At 38.4% G+C, this 8,862-nt stretch overlaps 1 non-coding gene across 1 annotated transcript; it reads left to right on the top strand.

The window, feature by feature from the left end:
- Positions 1-1,957: 1,957 nt before the first annotated feature.
- LOC148573412 (small nucleolar RNA R71) lies at positions 1,958-2,065 on the top strand. Its single transcript, XR_015906237.1, has one exon. It is a non-coding gene; the product is annotated as a small nucleolar RNA R71 (small nucleolar RNA).
- Positions 2,066-8,862: the final 6,797 nt, after the last annotated feature.

Below are 8,862 nucleotides of genomic sequence, written 5' to 3'. Positions count from 1 at the left end.
GCCCAGATGCTGCCCATTTTGGGCGTTCAGCGCCAAAACCATGCTCTGTTCTGGCGTTGAACGCCAGGCAGATGCTCCTCCAGGGTGTGATTTTTCTTCTGCTGTTTTTGATTTCGTTTTCAATTTTTATATTTATTTTGTGACTCCACATGATCATGAACCTATAAAGACATATAACTAAGAAAAATATAGTTAGATAAATAAAAATTGGGTTGCCTCCCAACAAGCGCTTCTTTAATGTCAGTAGCTTGACAGTGGGCTCTCATGGAGCCTCATAGATGTTCAGAGCATTGTTGAGACTCTCCAACACTAAACTTAGAGTTTGGATATGGGAGTTCAACACCAAACTTAGAGTTTGGTTGTGGCCTCCCAACACCAAACTTAGAGTTTGACTGTGGGGGCTTTGTTTGACTCTGCTTTGAGAGAAGCTTTTTCTGCTTCCTCTCCATGGATGCAGAGAGAGATCCTTGAGTTGTAAACACAAGGTTGTCCTTATTTAATTGAAGGATCAATTCTCCTCTGTCCACATCAATCACAGCTCTTGCTGTGGCTAGGAAAGGTCTTCTTAGGATGATGGATTCATCCTCTTCCTTTCCAGTATCCAGGACTATGAAATCAGCAGGGATGTAAAGGCCTTCAACCTTTACTAACACATCCTCTACTTGTCCATAAGCCTGTTTTCTTGAATTGTCTGCCATCTCTAATGAGATTTTAGCAGCTTGCACCCCATAGATTCCCAGTTTCTCTATTACAGAGAGGGGCATGAGGTTTATCCCTGAACCAAGGTCACATAGAGCCTTAAAGATCATGGTGCCTATAGTACAAGGTATTATGAACTTTCCAGGATCCTGTCTCTTCTGAGGCAATGTCAGTTGATCCAGATCACTTAGTTCATTGATGAACAAGGGATGTTCAACTTTCCAAGTATCAATGCCAAATAATTTGGCATTTAGCTTCATGATTGCACCAAGAAACTTGGCAGTTTTCTCTTCAGTAACATCCTCATTCTCTTCAGAAGAGGAATACTCATCAGAGCTCATGAAGGGCATAAGGAGGTTCAATGGAATCTCTATGGTCTCTAGATGAGCCTCAGAGTCCTTTGGTTCCTCAGAGGGAAGCTCCTTATTGATCACTGGACGTCCCAGGAGGTCTTCCTCCTTGGGATTTACGTCCTCCTATCCCTCATTGGGTTCAGCCATTTTGGTTATGTTAATGGCCTTGCACTCTCCTTTTGGATTTTCTTCTGTATTGCTTGGAAGAGTGCTAGGAGGGATTTCAGTGATCCTTTTACTCAGCTGGCCTACTTGTGCTTCCAAATTTCTAATGGAAGACCTTGTTTCATTCATGAAACTTACAGTGGCCTTGGACAGATCAGAGACTAAGTTTTCTAAGCTAGATGGATTCTGCTCAGAATTCTCTGTCTGTTGCTGAGTGGATGATGGAAAAGGCTTGCTATTGCTAAACCTGTTTCTTCCACCATTATTAAAGCCTTGCTGAGGCTTTTGATCCTTCCATGAGAAATTTGGATGATTTCTCCATGATGAGTTATAGGTGTTTCCATAAGGTTCACCTAAGTAATTCACCTCTGCTATTGCAGGTTCTCAGGATCATAAGCTTCTTCTTCATAAGAAGCCTCTTGAGTACTATTGGATGCAGCTTGCACTCCATTCAGACTCTGAGAGATCATATTGACTTGCTGAGTCAATATTTTGTTCTGAGCCAATATGGCATTCAGAGTATCAATTTCAAGAACTCCCTTCTTCATAGGCGTCCCATTATTCACAGGATTCCTTTCAGAAGTGTACATGAACTGGTTATTTGCAACCATGTCAATGAGTTCTTGAGCTTCTGTAGGGGTTTTCTTTAGGTGAATGGATCCACCTGCAGAGGTATCCAATGACATCTTTGATAACTCAGATAAACCATTATAGAATATATCCATGATGGTCCATTCTGAAAGCATGTCAGAAGGACACTTTTTGGTCAGCTGCTTGTATCTTTCCCAAGCTTCATAGAGGGATTCACCTTCTTTCTGTCTGAAGGTTTGAACATCCACTCTAAGCTTGCTCAGCTTTTGAGGAGGAAAGAACTTGGCTAAGAAAGCCGTGACCAGCTTATCCCAAGAGTTCAGGCTGTCTTTGGGTTGAGAGTCCAACCACACTCTAGCTCTGTCTCTTATAGCAAAAGGAAAAAGCATGAGCCTGTAGACTTCAGGATCTACTCCATTAGTCTTAACAGTATCACAGATCTGCAAGAATTCAGTTAAGAACTGAAAAGGATCTTCAGATGGAAGTCCATGAAACTTGCAGTTCTGCTGCATCAGAGAAACTAATTGAGGTTTCAGCTCAAAGTTGTTTGCTCCAATGGCAGGAATGGAGATGCTTCTTCCATGTAAATTGGAATTTGGTGCAGTAAAGTCACCAAGCATTCTCCTTGCATTGTTGTTGGGTCCGGCTGCCATCTCCTTTACTTGTTCAAAATTTTCAATCAAGTTGTCTCTGGATTGTTGTAATTTAGCTTCTCTTAATTTTCTCTTCAGAGTCCTTTCAGGTTCTGGATCAGCTTCAACAAGAATGCATTTTTCTCTGTCCCTGCTCATAAGAAAGAGAAGAGAAAAAGAAAAGAAGAGGAATCCTCTATGTCACAGTAAAGAGGTTCCTTATTGTTAGTAGAAGAAGAAAAAGAATAGGGGTGAAGAAGAATGAAGAATCCAAACACAAAGGTAAGGATAGGAGCAGTGATGTGAGATGAAGAGAGGTGTTAGTAGATGAATAAATAAATAGAAGGGGATGAGGGAGAAGAATTTTCGAAAAACATTTTTCTAAAAAAAAGAGTTAGTGATTTTCGAAAATAGTTTTTGAAAAAGGTTAGTAGTTTTTCGAAAATTCAAATAAAAAAAATAAAATAATTAGTTTAATTAAAAAGAAATTTTGAAAAAGAGAGAGATATTTTCGAAAATTAGAGAGAGAGAGAGAGTTAGTTAGGTGGTTTTGAAAAAGATAAGAAACAAACAAAAAGTTAGTTAGTTAGTTGAAACAAATTTGAAAAGATAAGAAGTTAGGAAGTTAGAAAAGATATTTTGAAATCAAATTTTTGAAAAAGGTAAGATAAGAAGATATTTTTGAAAACATATGATTGAAATTAGTTTTTGAAAAAGATTTGATTTTTAAAATCACAATTAATGACTTGATTCACAAGAAATCACAAGATATGATTCTAGAACTTAAAGTTTGAATCTTTCTTAACAAGCAAGTAACAAACTTGAAATTTTTGAATCAAAACATTAATTGTTGATGTTATTTTCGAAAATTATGTGATAAAAATAAGAAAAAGATTTTTGAAAAATATTTTTATAATTTTCGAAAATAACTAAGAAAAATGAAAAAGATTTGATTTTTTTTTTTGAAAAAGATTTTGAAAAAGATAGGATTTTCAAATTGAAAATTTGATTTGACTCATAAAAAAAACTAGATTTTAAAAATTTTTGAAAAAGTCAAATCTAATTTTCGAAATTTTGAGAGAGAAAAAGGGAAAGATAATTTTTTGATTTTTGAAATTTTTTTATGATGAGAGAGAAAAACACTAAAAAGATGCAATGCATGAAATTTTTAGATCAAAACATGTGATGCATGCAAGAATGCTATGAATGTCAAGATGAACACCAAGAACACTATGAAGATCATGATGAACACCAAGAACATATTTTTGAAAAAAATTTTAATGCAAAGAAAACATGCAAGACATCAAACTTAGAATTCGTTAATGCTTAGACACTAAGAATTCAAGAATGCATATGAAAAACAAGAAAAGACACAAAACATGCAAATGCAAAGATCAAACAAGAAGACTTACCAAGAACAACTTGAAGATCATGAAGAACACTATGAATGCATGATTTTTTTCGAAAAATGCAAGATGCACATGCAATTGACACCAAACTTATAACGTGACTCAAGACTCAAACAAGAAACACACAATATTTTTTATTTTTTTTATGATTTTCTAATTTTTTTGGATTTTTTCGAAAATTATTTGTAAAAGAAAAAATAAGGATTCCAAAATTTTTAATATGAATTCCAGGAATCTTGCATTCTTAGTCTAAAGCTTCAGTCCAGGAATTAGACATGGCTCACTAGCCAGCCAAGCTTCCAATGAAAGCTCCGGTCCAAAACACTAGACATGGCCAATGGCCAGCCAAGCTTCAGCAAACATAGATACCTCTCATGTATACAACAACTGATATTTCATCCAACTTCATATACTTATGAGTGGAAGCCTCAGTCTAAAAGAATTTAGACATGGCTTTACAGCCAGCCAGGCTTCACATGCTTCATGAAACACTAGAATTTATTCTTTAAAAATTTTGAATAAAATTTTTTTTGAAAACAAAAGTAAACATTTTTGTTTTAAAAAATTTTTTTTGAAAACAAAAGAGAAATTTTTGAAAGATTTTTGAAAAATTTTTGAAAACTTTTTGAAAAGAAAACAAAAAGAAAGTTACCTAATCTGAGCAACAAGATGAACCGTCAGTTGTCCAAACTCGAACAATCCCCGGCAACGGCACCAAAAACTTGGTGCGCAGAAATTGTGATTACACTTTGATTATGTAAAATTCATTGCTCTTTCTTTCCCTGGCAATAGCGTCAAAAACATGATGCCAATACCATGGTTCACAACTTCGCACAACTAACCAGCAAGTGCACTGGGTCGTCCAAGTAATACCTTACGTGAGTAAGGGTCGAATCCCACAGAGATTGTTGGTATGAAGCAAGCTATGGTCACCTTGTAAATCTCAGTCAGGCGGATATAAAATAGTAATGGGGTTTTCAAAATTAATTAATAAAATAGGAATAGAAATACTTATGTAAATCACTGGTGAGAATTTCAGATAAGCGAATAGAGATGCTTTCGTTCCTCTGAACCTCTGCTTTCCTGCTATCTTCATCCAATCAGTCTTACTCCTTTCCATGGTTGGCTTTATGTGATACATCACCATTGTCAATGGCTACTTTCGGTCTTCTCTCGGGAAAATGATCCAAATGCCCTGTCACGGCACGGCTAATCGTCTGGAGGCATCACCCTTGTCAATGGTTTCATCTTATCCTCTCAGTGAAAATGATCAACGCACCCTGTCACGGCACGGCTATTCATCTGTCGGTTCTCGATCCTGCTGGAATAGGATTTACTATCCTTTTGCGTCTGTCACTACGCCCGGCAATCACGAGTTTGAAGCTCGTCACAGTCATTCAATCATTTAATCCTACTCGGAATACCACAGACAAGGTTTAGACCTTCCAGATTCTCTTGAATGCCGCCATCATTCTAGCTTACACCACGAAGATTCCGATTAAGAGATCTAAGAGATACTCATTCAATCTAATGTAGAACGGAAGTGGTTGTCAGGCACGCGTTCTTAGGGAATGATGATGATTGTCACGTTCATCATATTCAGGTTGAAGTGCGAATGAATATCTTAGAAGCGAAATAAGATGAATTGAATAGAAAACAGTAGTACTTTGCATTAATCTTTGAGGAACAGCAGAGCTCCACACCTTAATCTATGGAGTGTAGAAACTCTACTGTTGAAAATACATAAGTGATAATGGAGTTCATTGGTCTCGGCCCCAGAGGGGAACCGGAGTAACCAAGACTGTGAATACAATGATAACAAGTTCTATTTATAATAAACTAGCTACTAGGGTTTACAGAAGTAAGTAATTGATGCATAAATCCACTTCCGGGGCCCACTTGGTGTGTGCTTGGGCTGAGCTTGAGTGTTACACGTGTAGAGGTCATTCCTGGAGTTGAACGCCAGTTTTGGTGCCAGTTTGGGCGTTCAACTCTGGTTTTGGATCCTTTTCTGGCGCTGGACGCCAGAATTGGGTAGAGAGCTGGCGTTGAACGCCAGTTTGCATCATCTATTCTTGGCCAAAGTATGGACTATTATATATTGATGGAAAGTTCTGGATGTCTACTTTCCAACGCAATTGGAAGCGCACCATTTCGAGTTCTGTAGCTCCAGAAAATCCACTTTGAGTGCAGGGAGGTCAGAATCCAACAGCATCAGCAGTCCTTCTTCAACCTCTGAATCTGATTTTTGCTCAAGTCCCTCAATTTCAGCCAGAAAATACCTGAAATCGTAGAAAAATACACAAACTCATAGTAAAGTCCAGAAATGTGAATTTAACATAAAAACTAATGAAAACATCCCTAAAAGTAACTAGATCCTACTAAAAACATACTAAAAACAATGTCAAAAAGCGTATAAATTATCCGCTCATCACTGCACATTAGGCACAGCTTCCTCAGCAAATCCAGCAGCCTAGTTCTTTGGGCCTTCACATGAGGCTGACCTCCCTAGTCATTGATGCTCAGAGCCTTGGACCTTGCTTTTATTTTTCTTTTGCTATTTCTTCTGCTTCAAGGATTAAACTTTCACTTATTGCAGAGAATTCATAATAGTTCTCTAAATTCCTGTTCCTTGTACATCAACATTCTTTGATTCAAATTTAAATATGCACTGTTCATGTCATGCATTCAGAGTCACAGAAAATACCACCACATTTGGATAAATGAGACTACTCTTAAAATTAAACTCAATTTCTCATGCACTACATCTTTTCTTCTTTCTTTTTTATTTCAAGCTTAGTGGGTAATACATGAGACACCCTTCAAGAATTAAAAGCAAATAATAGAATAAAAAATAATAAAATAAATTGGAACAAATAACAAAGGATCATGCAGAAACCAAGTAAAATAGCAAAAAACAGGAATATAACATAATAAGAACGGGAGGAAATATAGAATGAAAGGAACTCAACCACCTCAGTTATCCTAGTGGCCGTCTTATTCTTCAGGCTGTGCTCCTCTGTGAAGATAATTTGCCTCCCTTTGGTGCCATTAAAATAAACAGAAAAGTCACAAGCGAAGCGACAACGCCAAACTTAAAAGTTTGCTTGTCCGCAAGCAAGAAAAAACTGAAAATAGGGAGGGATATAAGAAACTTGGGTTGGGAAGGGAAGGAAGAGAGAAGGCTGGGAATGCGGTGAAGGGGAGTGTTTGTTGTGAGTAAGGCTTGAAGGAGTGGGGTTTATATAGAAGGGTTGGGTTGGAGTTGGGAAAGGGAGAGGGTTGGGTTTAATGGTTAATGAATGAGGGGGTAGGTGGGGGTGATCACGGGAATTGGGGAGGTTTCAAGGCTGGGGTTTGGTTGGAGTTTGGGAAGGGGAATATATGGGGATGGTGAGAGGGGTGTCACGGTTTGGTTTTGATAAGGTGGGGAGGGGACCATGGAAGTAAGGCTGCGCCTTACTTGGATGGGAGAGGCATGTCCTGTTCCTTACTTAAGGTTTCCTTGCGCCTTACTTGAGGCAGGAAGCCACACTGTGTGCCCAACTTGGATCAATGAATAAAGCCTTGTGCCTAACTTAATGTCACACCCCTTCCTTGCTGCGCCTTACTTGGACCCTCCCGAGAGTAATAGTCCTTTATGCGTAGTATGTGGTGCCTAACTTGAAAAGTCTCAAGTTAGGCGCAGACCTTCCAGAACAGAATTTTCCGATGCACGTAGTATGTGGCGCCTAACTTGAAATTGTCAAGTTAGGCGTCAACTCTTCGGAATTAATATACTCCTCTCCTAACGTTCGTGGCTCTGTATTCAGGAACCTGTATCTGTTTCAATAACTCTGCATGATCTAAACACACGTAAAACAATGGAAAAATAGGAAGAACTCAATGAAAACTAAATAAAGAACAAAATTAACCCAACAGAAATCAAACTAAAAGATACAAAAATATCGGGTTGCTTCCCGACAAGCACTTCTTCACCGTCACTAGCTTGACGGTCAGCTCCTCTAGGGAGGAGAATCATAAGGGCTCAGCTCTTCACCCCTCACTTTGAACTTCTTTCCCGTGTCTCCATAAATTAGCTCAATATGCTCCAGAGAGAGGATTCAGTTTACTGTATAAGTCAACACTGGATTGCTAGTCAACACCACCTTCATTCCTGGGGAGAAACCTTCAGTGGGGATCTTTTTGTTTCTCCATCCTATGAGTACTTTTTTTTAGGACCCTCCTCCTTGGTGGATGATGCATTCCCGACACCAAACTTAGGTTTGATGTCAGGAGGAATTTTATTGATTGTCACCAAAGGAGGTTTGAGCTGCAGATTCTGCTGTGCATTATCAGGGGGTTCTTGAAGGTTTGGAGTAATAAGCTCAGTTTGCATGCACCTTTCTTCTCTACCTGCTGAATGTATATCTTTGAGGACATGAAAGACCAGTTGCTCATTAAGCACTCTAAGCACTAATTCACCCACTTCTACATCAATTAGAGCTCTCCCAGTGGCTAGAAAAGCTCTTCCTAGGATTATAGAGGCATTCTCATCATCCCCTGAGTCAAGAATCACAAAATCTACTGGGAGGAAGAACTTACCCACTTTGACCAAGATATTTTCCACTAATCTATATGCAGGCTTTATAGATTTGTCTGCCATCTGTAATTCTATCCGTGTGGGTTGTGCCTCTTGGATTTAGAGCTTCTTCATCACAAACAAGGGCATTAAATTGATGCTTGCTCCCAGATCACATAACCCTTTCTCAAAGGTTGTGTTTTCAATGGTGCATGGAATTTGAAAGCTCCCTGGATCTGGCATTTTCCTTGGCAAGTTATTCTGAATTATGGCACTGCATTCCTTAGTCAGGACCACTATCTCATCTCCCTTTAAAGGCTTCTTCTTTGATAACAACTCCTTCATGAATTTGACATAGAGAGGCATTTACTCCAAAACCTCAGCAAAAAGAATATTGATTTGCAACTTTCTGAAGACTTCCAAGAACTTTGAAAACTGCTTGTCCTTGGTCT

This window comes from Arachis ipaensis, chromosome B2, assembly GCF_059453495.1.
Source record: "Arachis ipaensis isolate K30076 ecotype BB chromosome B2, ASM5945349v1, whole genome shotgun sequence".
Taxonomy (NCBI): domain Eukaryota; kingdom Viridiplantae; phylum Streptophyta; class Magnoliopsida; order Fabales; family Fabaceae; genus Arachis; species Arachis ipaensis.
Note: the sequence above shows the minus strand (reverse complement) of the source record. Positions and strands in the feature narration are given on the sequence as shown.